Source organism: Nanorana parkeri, unplaced genomic scaffold, assembly GCF_000935625.1.
Source record: "Nanorana parkeri isolate BGI_ZX_2015 unplaced genomic scaffold, ASM93562v1 scaffold175, whole genome shotgun sequence".
NCBI classification, from domain to species: Eukaryota; Metazoa; Chordata; class Amphibia; order Anura; family Dicroglossidae; genus Nanorana; species Nanorana parkeri.
In genome coordinates, this window is record NW_017306443.1 from 1,389,768 (window position 1) to 1,409,598 (window position 19,831).

Below are 19,831 nucleotides of genomic sequence, written 5' to 3' on the forward strand. Positions count from 1 at the left end.
TAATTTTTTTTTTTAAATAACATATATTATTTTGCACCTGCATACATAGTAATGTTTCAGTATAACATTTCCAGGTATTTATTACGTCTCGCAGTACTCTGCTTTCTTTGTTCAGGCATCATCCAGGGTCAGCTTCTACATCCTGAGCTGAGATGCTGGCTCAAAGCTATTAGTCATGTAAATCCTGCTGCCTGTGAAGTTTTTAGCTATGTTCACAAATATCTGACACTGATCATCCCCCTGATTTTCTACAAAAATACAATGTTGCAGTCTGATCACTGCAGAAGAGACTAAGGACATGCTTCATCCTGCCTGCACAAGACTGATAACATGTGTTGCCCATGTATTGGAGAAAAAAAAAGTATGTAACACAATTAGCATCATAGCTAATATATTTATTGGAAAAAAAAATCTCTTTAATGACAAAAGACTGGAAGGACCAGGTTCTGTATGGATGATTATATTTGTAGACGCATGAAGCACATCTGTTCTAATCTATGTCTTTATGGACCTTGCTTTGTGCACTGGTGTGCTGTCATGTTGGAATAGGAAGGGGCCATCCCCAAACTGTTCCACAAAGTTGGGAGCACGAAAATGTCCAAAATGTCTTGGTATGCTGATGCCTTAATAGTTCCCTTCACTGGAACTAAGGGGCCAAGCCCAACCCCTGAAAAACAACCCAACACCACATGTAAGGCTTGGATGCAGCTGCTCGGCCATGGAAACACATTCAATGAAGCTCTCTACGCCCCGTTGTGCCAATCTGAATGCCACATGAAGTTTGGAGGTCTGTAGCTATTGACTCTGCAGACAGTTGGGGACTTCTGCACACTGTGCGCTTCAGCATGCGCTGACCCCGCTCTGCCATTTTACATGGCCTACCACTTTGTGGCTGAGTTGCTGTTTTTTCCAGTTGCTTCCACTTTATTATAATACCACTAACAGTTGACCATGGAATATTAAGTAGCAAGGAAACTTCATGGAACACCTGAAACCAATGATTTGGAGAGGTGACCCAATACTTTTGGCAATATAGTGTATATTTAAATGACATCTTTCTAGATGTTTCAGGCAGGCATGCCATTCTGGCCTCTGATTAAGGCAGTATAAGAAGTAAATGGAAAGATAAGATGGTGACTGTTCCCCTCTGAAACTAGGTAGCGGCCAGCCTGGTAGGATAAGGAAGCAAAAGGTAGAGAGAGAGAAATAAGAAGGACATATGTTATAGACAAAAGTAGTATCCAAGAAAGAGAAGGAAGGAGAGAAGGGAAAGGATCCCTCCTCCCAGAGTCCAACAATGAACATATACACAGGTCCAAGTTCTTATCATATTTGCTTTTTTTAAAATTGTGAAACACACATGTATGCTTGTCATCCATCATAATCCAGTTTAGCTTATGTTTGACAAAGTCGATGTACACCTTTCACAACTTTCTTTAAAAAAAAACTCTGGAAATCAAAAGGAAGATTAATTTTAAAAAGGTTTTTGTTCAACATGTCAATGTTTTGTTAAAGGAAAAGGCGGATCACTAGCGGAAGTATTTATATTTATGTATATATATAGTTGAATCGGCTTGTTTCAACCTTTATAAATTTGGGTGCATATGGATATTTTTGCTTAACCCTTTTTTCTAAAACCCTTATATTCCATCTGCTGGCTATTGTCATCAACGAGATAGTGTTGGACTTCAGCCTGCACTTGGTAATTGTTTTTTACTATTTATGGAAGATCCAGTATACTTTCGGACCCTATCCAATCATAATCAAGAAAGTTTGCAATATTGACTGTAGGTTGTTCTCCTTCGGAGTACCCCTTTATAAATTGTAAACTGTCTTCCAGCATGTCTCCCACTGTGTTGGTTTTGGCAGACATGGTGGATATTAGCACCACCTATATGCTATGCTTTCTTCATGTTTATATGTCGATTTATGGTCTCTGTATATATTTAACTGACATTGGAGGGCATTGGGAATTTATTTATGACCGCACAGGTGTCTGTCTATTATTATTAAAGCCTCTTGCAAAAAATGAATTGTTATCAATTTAGATTTATACACTGCTGTGTTAAATGTCGAATCAGGATCCCAATGGGCTCTCATTAGTGAGCTATATAACACACCGATGCAAGACACTGACTACACGCCCCTCTGAGGAAGCCCCAGTTGGTTTGGGGGGAAACGCGTACGAGTCAGCGTGTGTTTCAGACTCCCCTGGATACCCGCATTACTTAACCCACGGTCGAGTGAACGAAACAACCTTCTCATTGTCGAGTGACAGGACAGGACGGAACGAAGACCTCTCAACCGCTGTTATCTCGTAACTGCAGTGAAATCTGTAGGAAACTGAACCGAGATTGAGAACAGCTTGTGGGCTGAGGTTGCTCTATCTCACTATCCACCTTTCAGCCCAGTGTGTCTTTATCCACTTCGCTGTGCGGCCGCACATGCTGGAAACAACCCCCGGATTCCTTTCTGGATCGGAAGTGACCGACACCTGCTGATCAGTGTGAGCTCAATTGAGCTGGGAGTGACACGCTCATCGGAGCCTCCAGACATATAAGGATAACAACCATCTGGAGTCACAATCCCACACAAGGATATACCTCACAGAATTCACTCCATCCGTGTTTAAACAGGGGACCCTACAAGGACTGTCCCTCATCGCAAACCACATAGGTTGTGAGTACGCTCTGATACATTGTATCCGTCTTTAAAACACATTATCGTGTATATACTAGTGACTATCTACCACTGAGGTGGTTTCTAGATTATCACTCGTACTACTATAAGTGGAAGTTCCAGGGGATGTCTTTTTACTTGTTATGCATTAGTGAAATAAATGAACTTTGCACGATATTCTAATTATTCGAGTTTCACCTGTATATTATAATTAGTGGTTTTTAATGCCTTTTAATTTTTTTATTTGATAAATTACAATATTTTACAAAACAAACATTTTAGAGAGGGCATGTCCAGAACAGTTTTGCAGAGCATTGAGTTTTCTAAAGAGAGAGCAAAGCAATAGCTCTTTGATTTGAGACTCTCTGATTAAAGCTCTATATTGAGTCATAGAGAGGTAGGAGAGAGGGACAAATGAGGAGGAGGAGTCAGCAGAGTGAGCTGTTCAGCAAAGGCAGGCCTGGTAAACATGTAAATGTAGAGTTCCTCCTCTTTGTTTTTTAACTGATTTTTAGAAAAGTCTTTTTTTTATAATAATATTTATTATTATTCAGTAGTCCTGAACAAAGGCAATAAAGAAAATATATACAAAACGTTATATATTCTCTTAATTTTTATGTTTCTGTGTTTTGCATTGTACACCAAAATGATAATCTGAATTGTGTTCCTTTTACCCGGTTGTATGAAAAAGAAACTGCAATTTGTACCACATTCTTTTGATAATGAATGATCTATCAAGGGTTTCGGATAGTGTTTTCATTAGGTTTTATCTACAAATATGACTTGGGTAAAAACTCTTAAGGGGAACAGTGATGAAACTGACATAAAGACCTTAAACATCAATTTAAAGGTTTCCAAAATATCTGATGGGGTTCTTGTTTTAAATGGTAAAATCTCCAAAATGCAGGAATATAACTGAATTATATGCCCAAATGTAGCAATAATGCTTCTTTCATGAGAATTTGCCTATAACTAATTCTCTGATTTAACTCTAGGACTAATTTGCCTACATAAGTAATTTCTATATTTGTAAGGCCATATAAGGCTTTTATTTGGTACACTGTTTTGATATGTAATTATAGGCTGACAAATGTACAAAAATAAACTTTTTTAGCACTGTAATTGTATTTGACAATTACATTATTAAACTAAAACTGTCAGGCTGCAATGGCATCTGCAGTGCTACCTGCATGTTGAAAGCTTATTTTGTCAATGAACACATGATTAGCAACCACACTGATTGATTCTCAGTTGTCAGTGGAGTATAGAGCCGTCAGTGACAGCCAGGATTGAGAGCCTGGGTTATCGTCTTGGAGAACCTTAATATACAGATTGAGGATGGGAAGGGGTTATAAACAGCAGGACCAACATTCCCTATGACCTATTTGATCAAATTAAATGAAAATACTTTACTTTAGAAACCTAAGCCACAATTGTAGCAGTTTTGGTATGTTGATTGAATGCTGATTTTGAGATTAAATGCATGAGGCTGTAGAATGTGTATTGCAGGTGTAATTTTTCTCCTAGGATACACAGCTGTGGCATACAGCTGCCCATTGTAGTGAATGGGTATAGGCCACTGTTTACATGGCTACTTGCATTATCATAGGCATGCATAAAGCTGTATGCCAGTCTACATACAGGGTTGTATGCCCATACGCATGTACAGGTTTACACAAGTACCTAAACTTGTGTAAATACTGCTGCCTTCCCCAATGGCCATGTATATGAAGCCTTAATGTGTATGTATAGCCAAACTTTTTTTTTTTTCGTTTTGGATAGTGCAGAAAAGGAATTGAAGTATTGTATTTTTTTTAATTGCTCTGTATTGTTGCTGGGGAGATTCACCCTCATTGTTTGTACTGGTGACCAGTTGTCACCAGAACAAGAGAAGGTGGAAAATCTTCAAATGGGGACACGTGTTCGAGTGACACAACTTTCTAAGGCTGGGTTCATACCTGGGCGTATTTTTTCAGCTCGTTTTTTTCAAGTTCTTTAGCACGTTTTTCCGTTTCACTGGCGGTATGATTTATTTCCCCTTATTTTCTCTATTTGTAATTTTTTTTTTTCACTTTCAAACTTCCCGCCGGCTCCGCCCCCCTGTGACGCGGCCGCTCGCAAGGGACGAAACCCAGAAGTTGGCAGCCGCCGGAGGACACAGCGTGGATCGTGGACAAGGTAAGACCTGCATGCTGTATTCCCGAGTGTGGCTCGGGGTTACCGCTTTGTTAACCCCGATCCACACTCGGGAATACCAATGGATACGCGCGGCAAATACGCCCCAAAGAAGCTCCTGTACTTCTTTGGGCGCAGGGCGTTTTTCAGCGCGTTCCTACGCTCTGTAAAACGTCCAGGTGCGAACCATGCCCATAGGCAATTATTGGTTTTCACATGTTGAGCGTTTTACAGCGCGTAGGAACGCGCTGTACAACGCCTAGGTGTGAACCAGGCCTAAGAGGTGAACTCCTCTCACTTTGGAGAGTTTTCTTCTCACTTACTATCCCTCCTGGGCAGGAAGTGAAGGAAAATCTTCCCAAAGGGACAGAGACAGCAAGAAAAACAAAAAAAAATCAACTGACAGGGCTTTTAAATCTTCCCTACTTTATCCAAAACGCAACAGGCAGTAAACCACTCAAACTACGACAGTAGACGTGATTTGTTTCTGAAGATACGGGTAAACAACGCGATTTAACAGCCTTTGAACGTGGGCTGATTGTTGGTGCTCGGAGCCATGGAGCGAGTATCAGCAAAACAGCAGAATTCGTTAAATGTTCAAGAGCAGCTGTTGTTAAAGTGTTTAAAGACTGGACTGTCAGCCAAAAATCTGGGTCTGAACGTGTGAATTGTGGCCGTCAGCGACTAGTCAATGTTAGGGCAGAACGGAGAGTGGCAAGACTGGTACAAGACAACAGAAGGCAACAGTGCAGTGTCAGATTCCTCGCATCACCTTTCAACATCTCGTGGAGTCCCGAGGCGGCCCAACAAAGTCATCTCGTGGCCCAACGAAGTACTTATGGGGTGGTCATAATAATCTGGCCACTCAGTGTACATGCCCTTTAAATTAATTTTATACAGCTGAATTAACTGATACTGTACACAGTACACAGAGGCAAAAAAAAAATAATGGCAGCATTTGAGGCATTCATTTTATTACAGCACAAAACGTGGATGCATACAAACATGCAAATGAATCACTGGCATTGGTTGACAATGGTCTTTTGTGAAATCCATCTCTGCATTTGACAGAATTATTTTTAGAAGAGCCAAGCCAGTTAAGAATATTCTGACTTCTAGGCATCTGACAAAGTCAAGCATTAGATTTAAGGCATGAATAATACGTAGTCATTCCAAATGCTTATGATAAACCAGATCCGCGCTCCTGTCCTCAAAACTAATTCCTTATAGCTGCAGTGTAAAAAGTGAAAAGAACCACTCCTTATTTTACATCCAAAGAAACACCATGCTTAAAAAATGTAAAACAACAAATAAAATAAACATGCTATAAAAAACAATTAAACAAATATATATCCCCTATAGTTATATTTGAAGATGAATACAGAAATATAGATAGATAGATAGATAGATAGATTTTATTTGTCACATACACAATCGTACAAGTATGATATGCAGTGAAATGCTTACACGACTGCAGAGCAGTCTCCGACAGCCGTAACGAGCGGGAGCCGAAAGGAGGTGGGAGCCAGGTGACCGCCAACCCGGCAAAATCCACGCCCAGACTGGACTCTGGGGGAGCGCAGATACGGCCTGGGGAGGGGGACGAGCGGTCTGGCCCTACTGTGCATGTGTGTGAGGAGATGAATAGCACCATTGAGGATTGTCCCACTGCTGATCGCCCCCTGCTGGACACTACCCTAGGGGACGGGCTTGTGTCTCTTGGGTGCTCCCTGCATAGAGATGTGCTTTTTGCTGCTGAGAAGGGATGTTGACGCCCTGGGAGACGGAGTCGTCCACGTCGAGGACAAGATGGGGGATTATGCGGAGGCCCATAACGATCTTCTCGTCTACCAACTGGCACAGTCAGGTTCTCCGTTGGGGATTAGCTGTGGGACAATAGCAAAATATACTATATAAGTTGGTAATAGATACTTCGAAAAGGCTATTTTTATTACATAACTCATAATTGGCCGTTTCTCTAAGATAGTATGTGGGTACAATCATATATCATATGCAGTATCGTCAGTGGTTGCATCATTAAGATGAACCGATATGATGATGCTTCTGAGGCGGCCATGTCAAAGGTAGGGGAAACCCCCTCCTGGACAGCTGTCACTGGAACTAGTGTCTTATTGGAAACTTTTTCTCACCTTCTGTTCCTGTGACAATTCTATAACTTTAGATTTCAGAGTTGTCACTTTCTGTACAGGTAACAATGGTCACCAGAGCAAATGCAGGGGGCGAATGTCCCTTTGCCTATAGACAGTTGACATATCTTGTCGATGTGAAAAATTTTGCTTTTTGAAGCAAGATATTTCTCATTTTTGATACTTAAAGACTACTGCACTATTGCGAAACACCTTTTTTTTTTTCTACCAGGAGAACATCTTTACATAGGATCTTGGGGTCTGTTTCTTACAGCACTTTTTTTTTAGGACAGATATTTTCTTGCTCTCATTTATCCATGTTTAGATGCTGGTTTTATTTTTTTACATGAAATATACTTGTTTCATTCTGTATAAGTTGCGTATTTGTTTTGATACTAAGAAACATACTATAGTTTTTATCACAGGATTACATATAATCAAATACATAAGACCTCTTTTATGGAGATACTAAAAATAGTAACAGCACATTGTAGTGTGACTGGCTCTCCTAATACCCCTGTCCTATTTTTAGCTGTGTAGCTCTATGGTATCATGTCACAAGGACTTTCAGGATCAGTATGAAAAGTTCCTGGCTGTGAAATATACACTTCAGTTTATAGTACATCGTGACCAATGTGATCTACCATTAAAGATGCATGTGCAGTTTGATCCCGCAAGATTCACATTGAATTTTTAGCTGCAGTTACATTTAACAATAACTCCAGCCATACAGCTAAATTATAATTCATATATAGAAATTGTTTTACCTAGCAAAAGATTTGTAATTCTGTGCTACTGGGGTTATAATCTAGACACTCCTGCAGGTTTTCAACCTAGACTGTAGCTGCAGGATAGTTTGAGGTCTTGCACAAGGAAGGCGCAGCAGAAAAGTGATGAGCCATTATCGCTCAGCTCACCTTGCACTCTCCTCCTGTCACAATGTTTCCTGTTAGCATTGCAAAGCGACAGAGCTTGATTGGCTACTAGTTTTTTTATTTAGTACACTGTATCTATAGTCCCATCCTCCAGCACCTTAAAGAGGCACAGTGTAGAAGGAGTTAAAGTGGGTAAGAAAAAGTAATGCTCTAACAAGTTGGGGTCTACCAACAAGTTTGAAGACTGTTCAATGTAAAAATCTTACAACAGGCAAGGTTGAGCACAGCAACAAGCGCATCAACACGGTCTCTCATAGATGCGATGACCAAATGATTCTGCAGAAGCACAAAGAAAGAGGCAGCACTGAAGATTGAAAAGTATTATGGGGCAAAGAACCTTGAGAGCAGATGAAAGACAAATCATGCAGACTTTCCTTCACAACCAGAGGTCCAGTGACACCACTAATCTCAGTCTTGGCAGAAACAAGTGGGACCCTTGTATACCCATCTGCAGTTCATAGAAGTCTGGTCAGAAGCAGTCTTCATGGAAGACTTACAGGTAAAAATCTAAAGAAAAATCTCTGATGTGGAAACATAGCCAACCAAAAATACAAGAAGTGATGTGAAAAATGACAGCGAGTGCTCTGGATTGAGAGTCAAAATGTAAAATATGTGGCTGTACCCTAAGGAGGTTTGTGCACCAAAGGCCTGGAGAGCAGTACAAAGATGACCATCAGCAGTACAAATGTGCCCATCATGCAAAACCATCAGGAAAGCATCTGATCGGTCCCAAATTCATTGTAAGGAATACCTTTAGGTAAAAGGACGAGTCCTGGAAGAGATGGTATAGTCCCCACAGTGTCCTGATCTCAAGATCTCGTGTTTGTGGTTTTAAATGAAGTGACAGAAGTAGCCTAAACTCATGAAAGAACTGTAGTATGTTCTTCTAAATGTTTGGAACAACCTATCTGCTGTTGCTGTTTTGTGACATTTGATTAAGTTATATTTTTCCAGTTTTTGCATTGTTTAGGTTAAATTGATAAATGGAAAGTATCCATTGCATTGTTTTGAAAGCATCATTAGTAAACAGCATTTTTCACAAGTGCCTAAAAATTTTGCACAGTACTATACATACACACAAATATTTTTATCCTCTGTGCAGAGACAGAAGTGGTGTGTTCAGTATGAGACACGTGTGTGTATATACTGATATATGTGTGTGTGTGTGTGTGTGAGTGACAGTGATGGTGCAAAAACAGCTCTGCCTGTTATATAATTCACTCATGTACATAATAAAAATAGATTTTTTTTTGGTCTCACTGTGAAATTCTTTTCTTTTTTTGCAGTCTATTGAGGAACACAGGAAGTAATTTACTGTCGGGTTATACTGCCTCCTACAGGTGGATTAGACACTGGCAAACAAAAAAATGTGTAGGCTAGCTCATGATAACTCCTCCTCTTTCCAACATCTCAGTTTGTAGCAGGCAGTAGCATGAGCATGAGCATAAACACATAGGGCAGGGACCTGTGACCAAAAATGAACTCCGAGAACATTATTTTATGGTAAGCACGAAAAATGGTCATCAACTAATTAATGAATGAAGATGGAAGGGAGCACCAAACCATGGATCAAGCTGGTCAACCTGAACCCACCTAGAGTAGTGGAACAAACAACCCAGGGTACCGTCCACAACTGGGACCAAACTACCTCTGCTGATGCAGGAAGTACTCCCTCTCTGGTGGTGAAGACACCTGAGTATATAAATGGTGTTCTGAATTGTTTGAACCAGAAGTTATGACCAAAACAGGAAAATTGTTATCATACCTACCGTAATTTTCCTGATATGCTCCATGGCAGCATACGAATGGGTTAATCCCCACCTCCTCTATCCCAATGGGACCATTAACTCATACATTTTTGAGTTCCACGCTGACAAGTCGCTACGTAACTAGCTACTCCGACTGGGTGGGATCATATGCTGCCATGGAGCATGTCAGGAAAGGAAAATTACGGTAAGTATGATAACAATTTTCCAGTTTTCCTGACTGCTTCATGTCGGCATACAAATGGGAAATAACTAGCAACACAGGGAGGCATGCCATACAACCTTAATCTCAACTCGATACAGAAGCAATTACTGCTTGACCAAACTTTGCTGTCGTCAGAGGGGCTGGTTCTATACAATAATGCGAAATTAAGGTATGAACCAAAAACTGAGTGCTTTGAGGTTCCCACAGAAGATCCCTTAGCTGCCGCCCAAGAGGTAGACATACTGCGTGTAGAGTGCACTGTAATCCCTTCTGGTACTGCCAACCCCTTGGTTTTGTATGCCATTTAGATCACCTTCACCCTCCAGGCTGCAATAACCCTGCTTGAGGCCTTTTTACTCTTCCTGGCACCCACAGGAATGACAAAAAAGGTGATCCGACTGTCTGAAATCCTTTGTAGTTTGGATGTATGTTTGTAGAACTTTTCTTAACATCAGTACAACATAGCGGACTCTTCTGAGACTTTCACTGTGAAACCAAGTCGGCACCCACACCACTCTATCTGCGGTAAATGGTTCTTTTGCTCCCTCAGCCGCCAAACTCTGGACTCTTTTTGCTGAGGTGATCGCCACCAAGAATGCCGCTTTCATTGTGAGGTTCACAAGAGATACTTCACTCTCAAACAGAGCAGAGGCTAAACAGTCCAACCCTAATGATAAATCCCACTTGGGAAATAGTCACTTTCTTGGTGGCCTCAATCTTATGACAACTTTGAAGAATTGTGCCATCAACTCATTTGAGTCTCATTGAATCTTAGTGAAGGCTGAAATTGCAGAGACTTGTCCTTTGAGGGAACTCAAACCAAGTCCCATATCCAGGCCCTTCTGAAGAAAGTCCAGTAAGTCACTAACTCTAAGATCCACCTTTCGAAAGATACTTTTAGATGCCAACTCTTAGGCACTGTTCATGCTGTTGTGTCTGGATTTCAACAGGGTGTCAATCACTCTTACTGAGCACCATAATTCCAAGAACCTTTGCCTTTCAAAACCCAAGCCATTAGGCATAATTTCTCAGAAGCATGGTGAATCAAGGGACCTTATGACAGAAGATTGTACTAGAGCAGATACTAGAGCTAACAACTTAAGGGGTGATTAAGAATTCAGAACCCAGTTAGACCCGAGAACTAGTGTTCATCCCAGTTGACCAAGCAGGCCAGAGGGCCCCCCTCAAAGTCTTGTGTGACTGTAGTTGCGACCCCTAAAGACAAGGCAGGGGACTTGGCCTCACCCAGCAAAGCTACGGGGGACTCAATTGAGGTAACCAAATGTTCATAGGATGCTAAATTGGAGATGTCCGTGCCCTCAAAAGGCAAACATCCCTGTATTCTTTAGGAGACTGTGAGCTGAGTTCACTGGCTGCAGCAGCACCATTATCTGTGTCTAGATGCATATATGCATGGCACTGATGTAACTAAGCACAGACTATGAGGCAAAGTCTCAAGTACTCACAAACCCAGGCAGCTAATAGCCGATGAGGGTCTGAAGGCCAGACCAAGGACACTAGATGGGCAGTAGAAATGGACAGGAGATCAAAGTTCCACATGGCTCTTTTTCAAACAAGGAGTAACAGAGGGCCAGTGCTTTCCCTACTCCTAAATAGTGGGAGTGTAAAGCATGAACAACACTCCACCCAGTGTATGACACCAGTGTTCAGTCCCTCATTGTTAACACCTTCTGCGGTACACCAGTATAAAGCGGGAAATGTAATTGCACCACTTGGTACCTTTAGAGAGGTAGCTCTCGCTGTCTACCTCAAATTAGGCTACTCACAGAGTTAGTCAATAGAGACAGAGCAAGTGCTGAGGCAATGCCAGTGGCTCTGAACCTGGACAACACTTTGTAGCTAACAGACGGGGCCTGCAAACCTCCTAATGCAGAACGCAATGCTTGAAGTGCACTTCCAGGCTAGCACCTCATCATCGAGTCGAGCAGGGTGCGGGCCCAAGGCTAGGCTTGAAAGGCCAATCCAGATAACTGCCATGTAGAGACCAGCTCAATGGTTAGACTTTTCCTAGCATAGTTGAAGACATCCATCCACCTAGTACACTATGTAACAGTATTTGTTTGCCAATGTTCAATCTTCCTGCAAGTGGCAGTATAACGACAGAGGACTTCCTGTGTCCCTGTCTTGTGGTTTTTAAAAAAAATGTAAGCAGTGCAGCTTATTCCACTTTACTTGGTATCGGCATCTTGTAGTGCCTGTATAGCAGAGTCCAGACTGCGGGAGCCAGCCAGTTGAGCTGCAGTGCAAAGAGCATGCTGATCGGAGGAGTGAGCAGTGAGAGACCGAAGAAAATCATCAGTGTGCTGCTTTTACTTAACTGTCCTGTCACAGTGGGGGAAGGAGACCTGTAAGTGAAATTGCAGCAGAGAAAAATCAAGTCTCCAGGACAGGGCTCAGGACTGGATGGACAGAAATACAAAACCTTTGGCAGGTAACATAGCTCTCATATGTATTTTCTGTGTATTTAGCTATTTGCCTGGAATAAATATTGAAATACTGTATGATGCCTTATTCGGATTTAGAAACAAACCTTGATTTTAGAGAGGCTTACTTATCCGACAACCAACTATAATTTCTTGCCATAGGCAAGTTCATATGCAGCACTTTCCAAAAAACAAAACTCCACACTCAGCAAGCATTCTGGTTACAAAACATGAAACATTGAAAGTACAATATAACACAAAGGAACATCGAGTGTTTTATTTTCAATATCAACTTACAGGAACATGCTTAAGCTTTACTGCACATTCAGCAAGATTGTTACCAACAGCATGGGTATATCAGGATGCTGGCCGTTATACATACAGATGTGTTACTCAGACAGAGCCATTGCTTAGTGTTTGAATCTGGTGCAGTTTTACAATGTAATTAACCATGACACAGTTTCAGCATCACTTATCATTAATATTATTACAGTTAATTGTTTTTATGTATTTGCTTTGCAGAGTGGGGATTGGAAAATCAGAAAAATCCGATCAGGTTTTCCAGTTTCACTACATTCGGCAATAAAAAATCTGATCTGATTTATGTTGATGGGTTACATTTAATTTCTCTTTACATGGGATTAGTTATGGGCAAGAGTGCAGTGTGGTTTTGCTTCCTTGCCCTGGAAATCTTATTGCCGGGCAGCAATTTTAAGCGCTTAAAGCAAACCTGTCATTAAAAAAAACCTAAAATGTATTAGGAACTCACAGGTGTCCGAACAGACCTTTATTCTGTAGTTATTGGCACACACTGCAAGTTGAATATCTACATTTCTGTTCTTTTGTTGCATCTCCTCTTTTCATTTCTATGATTCCCTGCTTCCAAACAATTGAAGCTGCATGTTGTTGTGTGTACAGGCCGGTATACACAGCTATATGCAGTCATTTGTAATAGAAAGCATCACAGAGGAGGGGATGAGGCACATTTCTTAACTCAATCAAGATTTAGGAGATTCTGGAGTATACAATGCACGATTGAAGGTCCTGCTGATACAGAGCCAATATTTCAGAGAAGTAACGGTACATATAGGCACCTCTGTGGGGTGCCATAGTAAATGGATATCAAGAAAATTTGTTACAGGTTCACTTTAAAGTTCTTTATAATGTTCGTTATGAACCAGGGACATGGTGTGCCTTAGTGATACACCTGCTGCTTTATGAATGGATGTGCTACACTGTAGTGAGCATTGATTACATCCATATGTACAGTATATATGTACTAAAGGTTCACCAAAATGGAATTTTCAGACTGAAAACCGAATAAAAAAAATGACAGGCCGAAATTAAACATTTTTTTCAATATTCTATTTTTTTTTTTACTTTAATGTCGGGGGCTTTGGGGACATATCAGGGGTTTAAACAGAGCCCTGATATTTCCCTTTTGAAATCGAAAATGAGGTTGAGTACACAGAGTCCTCATTCTCTTTTTCTGCAGCCCAGTTAGGAATGAACAGGAATCCTCTATCCTGTGTGCTCCTGTCCACTCAAACTGTGGACATAGTAACTCATACTTATGAATAAACAGGAAGTGATATTAATTTATAACTAGGGATAGTAAACATACTATGCCCTCAATTATTTACAAACACTCAGAGATCAGTTCTGATCGCTGAGCACTTGTAAGCCGCTCTCCATCCTGACTCCTTCGGCTGTCACAGGAGACTAAGCGGGCCGGCCCCATCTCCTGTGACAGCTGTCTCCTCCCCCACGCCGCTCTCCATCTTGATCTGCCTGGCAGAGGAGGCCAAGTGGGATGGTGCATGAGGAGATTTTAGCCTTATGTGACACACTGACAGCGCTCTCCTCCCTGCCCCGCTCAGCCGCCTGAAGGTTTCTCTCCTCCCTGCTGGAATCTGCACTGTCTCAGAGCGGACAAAGAGCAGCACCCAGCAAGAAGGAGAGAAACCCGGGATGCGCCGCAATTTTGGCCAGAAAATGGTCCTTTCGGCATTTTGCCAAAAGTACAATTTTTGACCACAATGTTTTGGCATCCCTAATAGTACATTGTGTTTTGAATAAACACTAATGAGTTAAACTAAAATTCAACACCTGCTAGGGAGCCGTTACATCCAATTACCACCATGTATGCAATGGCACAGCCTTAGGGCCCGTTCACACCAAATCCGTTAGCATCCGTTTTTCAATGGATGTCAACGGATGCAAATGGAAGGCAACCTGAAAAATGAATAACCCATGCCTATGGGTGTGAATGGAACCAGTTTAAACCGCACCGTTGTATGCTCTACTTTTTTTCCGTGCAATGCAATGTAATGCGAAAAATGGATGTAATCAGAATGGAACTAAAAAAAAAAAAAAATACATACACGTTAATTAAATTAAAGATTGGCAAAAAAAAACAATGGAAAGGAACACAATGAAAGTCGATGGGAGGTTGAAATTGCAAATCAACAGACCGCCGTTGACTTTTGTTTTGGTCAGATTTTGGTGTGAATGGTCCCTCAGTCATATTGCGGTTTGGAACAAGTGGCAACATAAAGCTCAACTTTTGCCATCAATACTCATCAACAGTGGTGGTGCTGTGGTCAACATTTGATCCTGACACACAGGGCAGGTAGTGGAGAGGGTGACTTTTTGTATTATTACACAGTGTTCTCTTGCAGGTGTGATTTTTACCCTGAAAAGCCCATTTAAACTGCTACCAAAGATTTGCATTATCTACCTGGATTTTTCCTTGATTGAGGTAAATACGCTGTGACTTCATCAAATGATATAAACAAATAGACTATGTACAACTTAATGAAGTAACCGGCTTACAGAAACAAAATGACATGTACATCTTATGGCACTTCATCTTTATACAGCTTACATTCTCATTATATTAGATCTATACATGAACCTAATGGGCAGTGACATCATTTACTGTCATGTTCTGCTGGTTAAACCTATTGAACTGTCTCCCGTACCTGTTTCTCAGTTTTCTAGCCAATTAGTCCTATTTTATGAAGTATTCATTTATAGTTTCATTGGCAAATTAAATTTCCTATTTGGCAGTGAATTATCTTTGGGGATTAGTGTACTATTCAATATTCATTTTTAAACAGGAAGGGAAGACCTGTACTTTATTGGAAACACCTAGCGATATAAGATTTAGGACTTTCTTAGTAAAGCGAATAGACCTTTTATGGCAGTTTTGTGTATTAGTTTATTAAGCTTGTAATTATTGATTGCATTGGCAAATGTTTATCTAGAACAGGAGTAGGTAACCTGGGCACTCCAGCTGTGGTGAAACTACAAATCTCATATTGCCACTGCCATTGGTTGTCATGCCGGAGCCTGTCAGTCTTGCAATGCCTCATGGGAATTGTAGTTTCACAACAGCTGGAGTGCTAAGGTTGCCTACTCCTGATCTAGACCATAACATTTATTTTAGACTGTGTGGCAAAAGGTTTGAACCTCTGTCAGGTTTTCAAAGATGTTTTCCTTCACTTCCTGACCTGGAAGAAGTACTCTTGTGGGAGGAAATCCATCTCCCACTCCATCCAAAACTAAAAAGGTTTAGGCTGGAGTTCTAGCTCTTAAAGGGTCAGTTCACACAATGTTTTGTTTTTGGTAGATTCTGGTGGGCCAAATCAGCAACAGGCTTAAAGTGTACATCTATGTTTCAGTATGTTTGGCATCATGCCTCACTGTATACAGTTTTTTTTAAAGAAAATGTATGTTGTGACTCTATTGCGTTTCTTAGCGGGAGCTCCTGCAATAACAGCATTATCTTTTGCAGGCTGACTAGCAGCTGTATGCACTCGTTTAATTGGCCATTCACTAATGCTATTGCAACCAATGCTGGAATATCTTGCTTCCTAATCCTATGATATTACTTTTAATCCACATAGATCTATATAATGATGCCTGCATTTGAGTCCATTTAAGGTTCTGACTTGACCTTAAGCCCTGATAAACGGGAAGTGGTTTGATCCCAAAATACATTGGCTGTTAGGTGTCATTTGGCTGTTTATGATTAAAAGATTATGGACTCTTAGATGCTCCCAAGTACCAAATGAAGGAGCTCATACAGAACATTGGATGTTCAAAGGAGTGTCAGCCTGCAACAGGAAGTACTGTCATATATCCAGGTGAGCAACTAACAGGTTTACATAAAACAATTTGCAAAAATTGCATAGAGTGAGGGATATGGCATACAACATCTAGCTGTAGCGGATATATCCGTAGAGGGTGTACCTTTAAATGATTCCAGTGGAGTCCCATGTTAGGGGCGGAACCTGCAGTTATGGTTTTTAAGACATTTGAATAGCCTATTATTAATATACACTTTATGAGCTTCTCTCACGTTATCCATCCATCATTATCATGGATTTGCTTGATTTAAAAAAATAAAAATACAACACAGACTGGTTTATTTATTAACAGTGCAGTATGATACCACACAATCCAGATGTTAGCTCGGCTAATGATCTTCACATTCAGATATATTGCTGTTGATTACTAGATACAATTATTGTTTATGCCATGTTCTTAACCTGTATTGGCTTAGTAAAACATCACAAAAGTTCTTAAAGGAGAATTATGAGGTGAGTGCTTTTCACTCACCTCATAGTTCTAGCCGACCTGTGACAATGAGACTGTCACAGGTCGGCTCAGTATACAGCTCGCTGTATACTGAGCCTAGGGTGACGGGAGGACACTAGTTTGTGTCCTCCCGTTACCCTAAGTAGAACTATGGGGAAAATACTTAACCCCATAGTTCTCCTTTAATCCCAAGCAAGAACCTGCCAATCACTTTTCACCACTTGTTTCCACATAGATGATTGCTATTACGTTTCTATGGAATACTGCACATTACATTTTGCTATTTCTCTTGAATAAAAACAAAGTAGGCAAATATTAAATCAACTTTTCCGCAATCCTAACCAGTCAGTAAATCAAAGCACCACTTATAAATCATCATCACTTATAAAAAGCTGGCACCGCATACCTTCATACAGCTACTGGAGTTCTATTTTGTATGCAAAACACAACTCAACTGCAAGAAAAGTCAAGCTCAACTCCATCCCACATTTCCCCATTGGTCCATCAAGGTGATGGATGCCCTCAATTACCAAATAAGTCAAAGAAGTTGGAAGGCAGCTCCTGGGCCACTCAGGAAGGCATACGAACATATAAGCAGCTACAGTGCCAGCTTTCCATGTAGGATTACAGGTTAGGTACTTCAAGTTAAAAACAGCTTTGAGTTAAAATAAATGCTCGTTAGATCCAATACCACACAGACTGTCAGATTCAACAGATTAAGAGAACATGGCAGTTAGCATAAACAGTGCCTATTTTAGTTTTTCTTCCATATAATTATATATATTTTTTGTGGCCTGCCTTCACATATTCTCAGTGTTCTCAGTTGGGCTACCTTAAACCACTGCTACTTTCCCGCAGCATCTGAAACAAGAGTAAAAATCTTAGCAACCAGTATGGCAGTTACATGGATCTAGATTTATATCAGATATCAAGGAAGAGTAGCAGCAATTTTCAGTCTTAAGTACTGTGATTGAGACTCACCAATGTAGCACTGTCTAAAATGTCAGGCTTGAACTCTGATCACAACCATTCATGTTGCTATTTGTGTAAGGTTTTGCTATGAACATTTGCACCACTGAAGGGTCTGAAGTGCACCAATACACACAACTAAAAACTTTTAAACAGTCCATATTCTAAAAATAACAATGCCATAGAACATAAAATGTATAGTTAACCTTCCACTTATAAATAATTCAACACTGGCCCTTTAGGGGTTGTTGGACTGTTATGTCTATCTTTTTCTGGCTGGGTATAGAATCATGGTAAAAAAAATAAAAATGAAATAAGCTTCTTTTGATTTAGTCCTGTTCAATCAGAATGCATACGTCAATTTGCTTTGATGTTCGATCTATTTGATCACTTTACAGAAGTCAGCGCTCTGTTCTGTATTTATATTAATACAAGCGACTTTCCTCCACAGAACAAGTCAACCAAAAGTCCAATACAGGAGAAAACAGATTTAGTTATCCTCTAACATGATGAGCTGTGTCAACAGTCCGATGTCAACGGTAATACTCCAGAGAACTAGGCGGCTTGTGTCTTCGCCGATGCAAACATCATTTGTTATGGTATAGATAAAAACTTGCAGGTTATAGTTGGCTCTGGAGTAAAATCCAGTTTCAGCTCTAGCTTGGTGTTTTACTGTCAGCAGCGTTTGTTGCCTCAAAGCTTGTTTGCTGAATTATTCTGCCAATCTGTCAAAAAGAGACCAAGAGGTTAAATTCATTTATACATTTTCCAATTTGCCAGTACAGGTTCAATGTTCTGAAGTAACGCCAAAACCAAGAGAAGAACGCCAGTGTATTTAAAACATATGATGTTGTTTTTAAAGAGGACCTATATCTTAGGAAGTATCTTATCCATCTGTTTGATATAAATTATGGGCATGATCCAATATACTTTTTGTCAAAGAAGGCTTTAAAGTGAAACTCCAAGCGAACCACTAAATACAAATAAAAATACATAGTTGAAATACATAAACTGTATGTTTCCCTTTTTAAAAATTCTATTCTTTGCCTTTCAAAAAGACCTCAAAAGTAACAAACTCAGGAGTTAAAGCTTAAAAATGCATTCAAGGACCCTAACTACTAATATAAACGGTTCTTATTTGTGCACAAACACTCAGCAGTAGATCCTCAAATCATCTCTGAAGTGGTGGGACACTGTCCTTCCTTCTGGAGGGTGGCTATAAGGTGCCCATACACCTTACAATTATCTGCAGCTTTTCTGTGGTCAGATGGAAAAAGTGACACAGATTGGTCCAGGTGGAGATTACTCCATCCACACATTTAAGTGTAGATGGAGGAATCTGTTGCACCTTTTCCATCTGACCACAGAAAATCTGCAGATAATTGTAATGTGTGTGGGCAGCTTTAGTTTGCTTCCCTGGTTCCTGTGTGTGTTATAAATTAGCCAGTTAGGGTACTTGAATGCATTTATAAGCACTAACACCTGAGTTTAGGGTCACTTTGTTTCAGTACAAATCAGCCCCTGTAACATTGACTGTTCATTCATAATATTGAAAAAACAGTCAGGTTAGAGGGGCAGGGCTTAATGCTAGCTGTACTTGAAACACCCCACCCCCCAGGAATCCCCTTATCTTAGGCTTCAGCCTGGCGAGTCAGCGATGGTCCAGTGGGAGGAGCTCCAGGTGGGGTCCTAATTTAGCAGTTAAAGGAAGGTTTAACCCACATGGCCCCATGTGAAAAAGTGTTTGCCCCCTAAACCTAATAACTGGTTGGGCCACCCTTAGCAGCAAGAACTGCAATCAAGCGTTTGCAATAACTTGCAATGAGTCTGTTACAGCGCTGTGCAGACATTTTGGTCCACTCATCTTTGCAGAATTGTTGTAATTCAGCCACATTGGAAGGTTTTC

The 19,831-nt window shown here is 40.6% G+C and overlaps 1 protein-coding gene across 1 annotated transcript in view; it reads right to left on the minus strand.

Annotated features, from left to right (window-relative positions):
- Nucleotides 1–18,311: 18,311 nt before the first annotated feature.
- Nucleotides 18,312–19,831, minus strand: part of MAP7D2 (MAP7 domain containing 2) — a 71,032-nt gene continuing 69,512 nt past the window's right edge. Inside the window, exon 17 of the mRNA XM_018554853.1 lies at nt 18,312–18,650. The gene's annotated coding sequence lies outside the window, so the exon portion shown is untranslated. The remainder of the gene's footprint in view (nt 18,651–19,831) is intronic.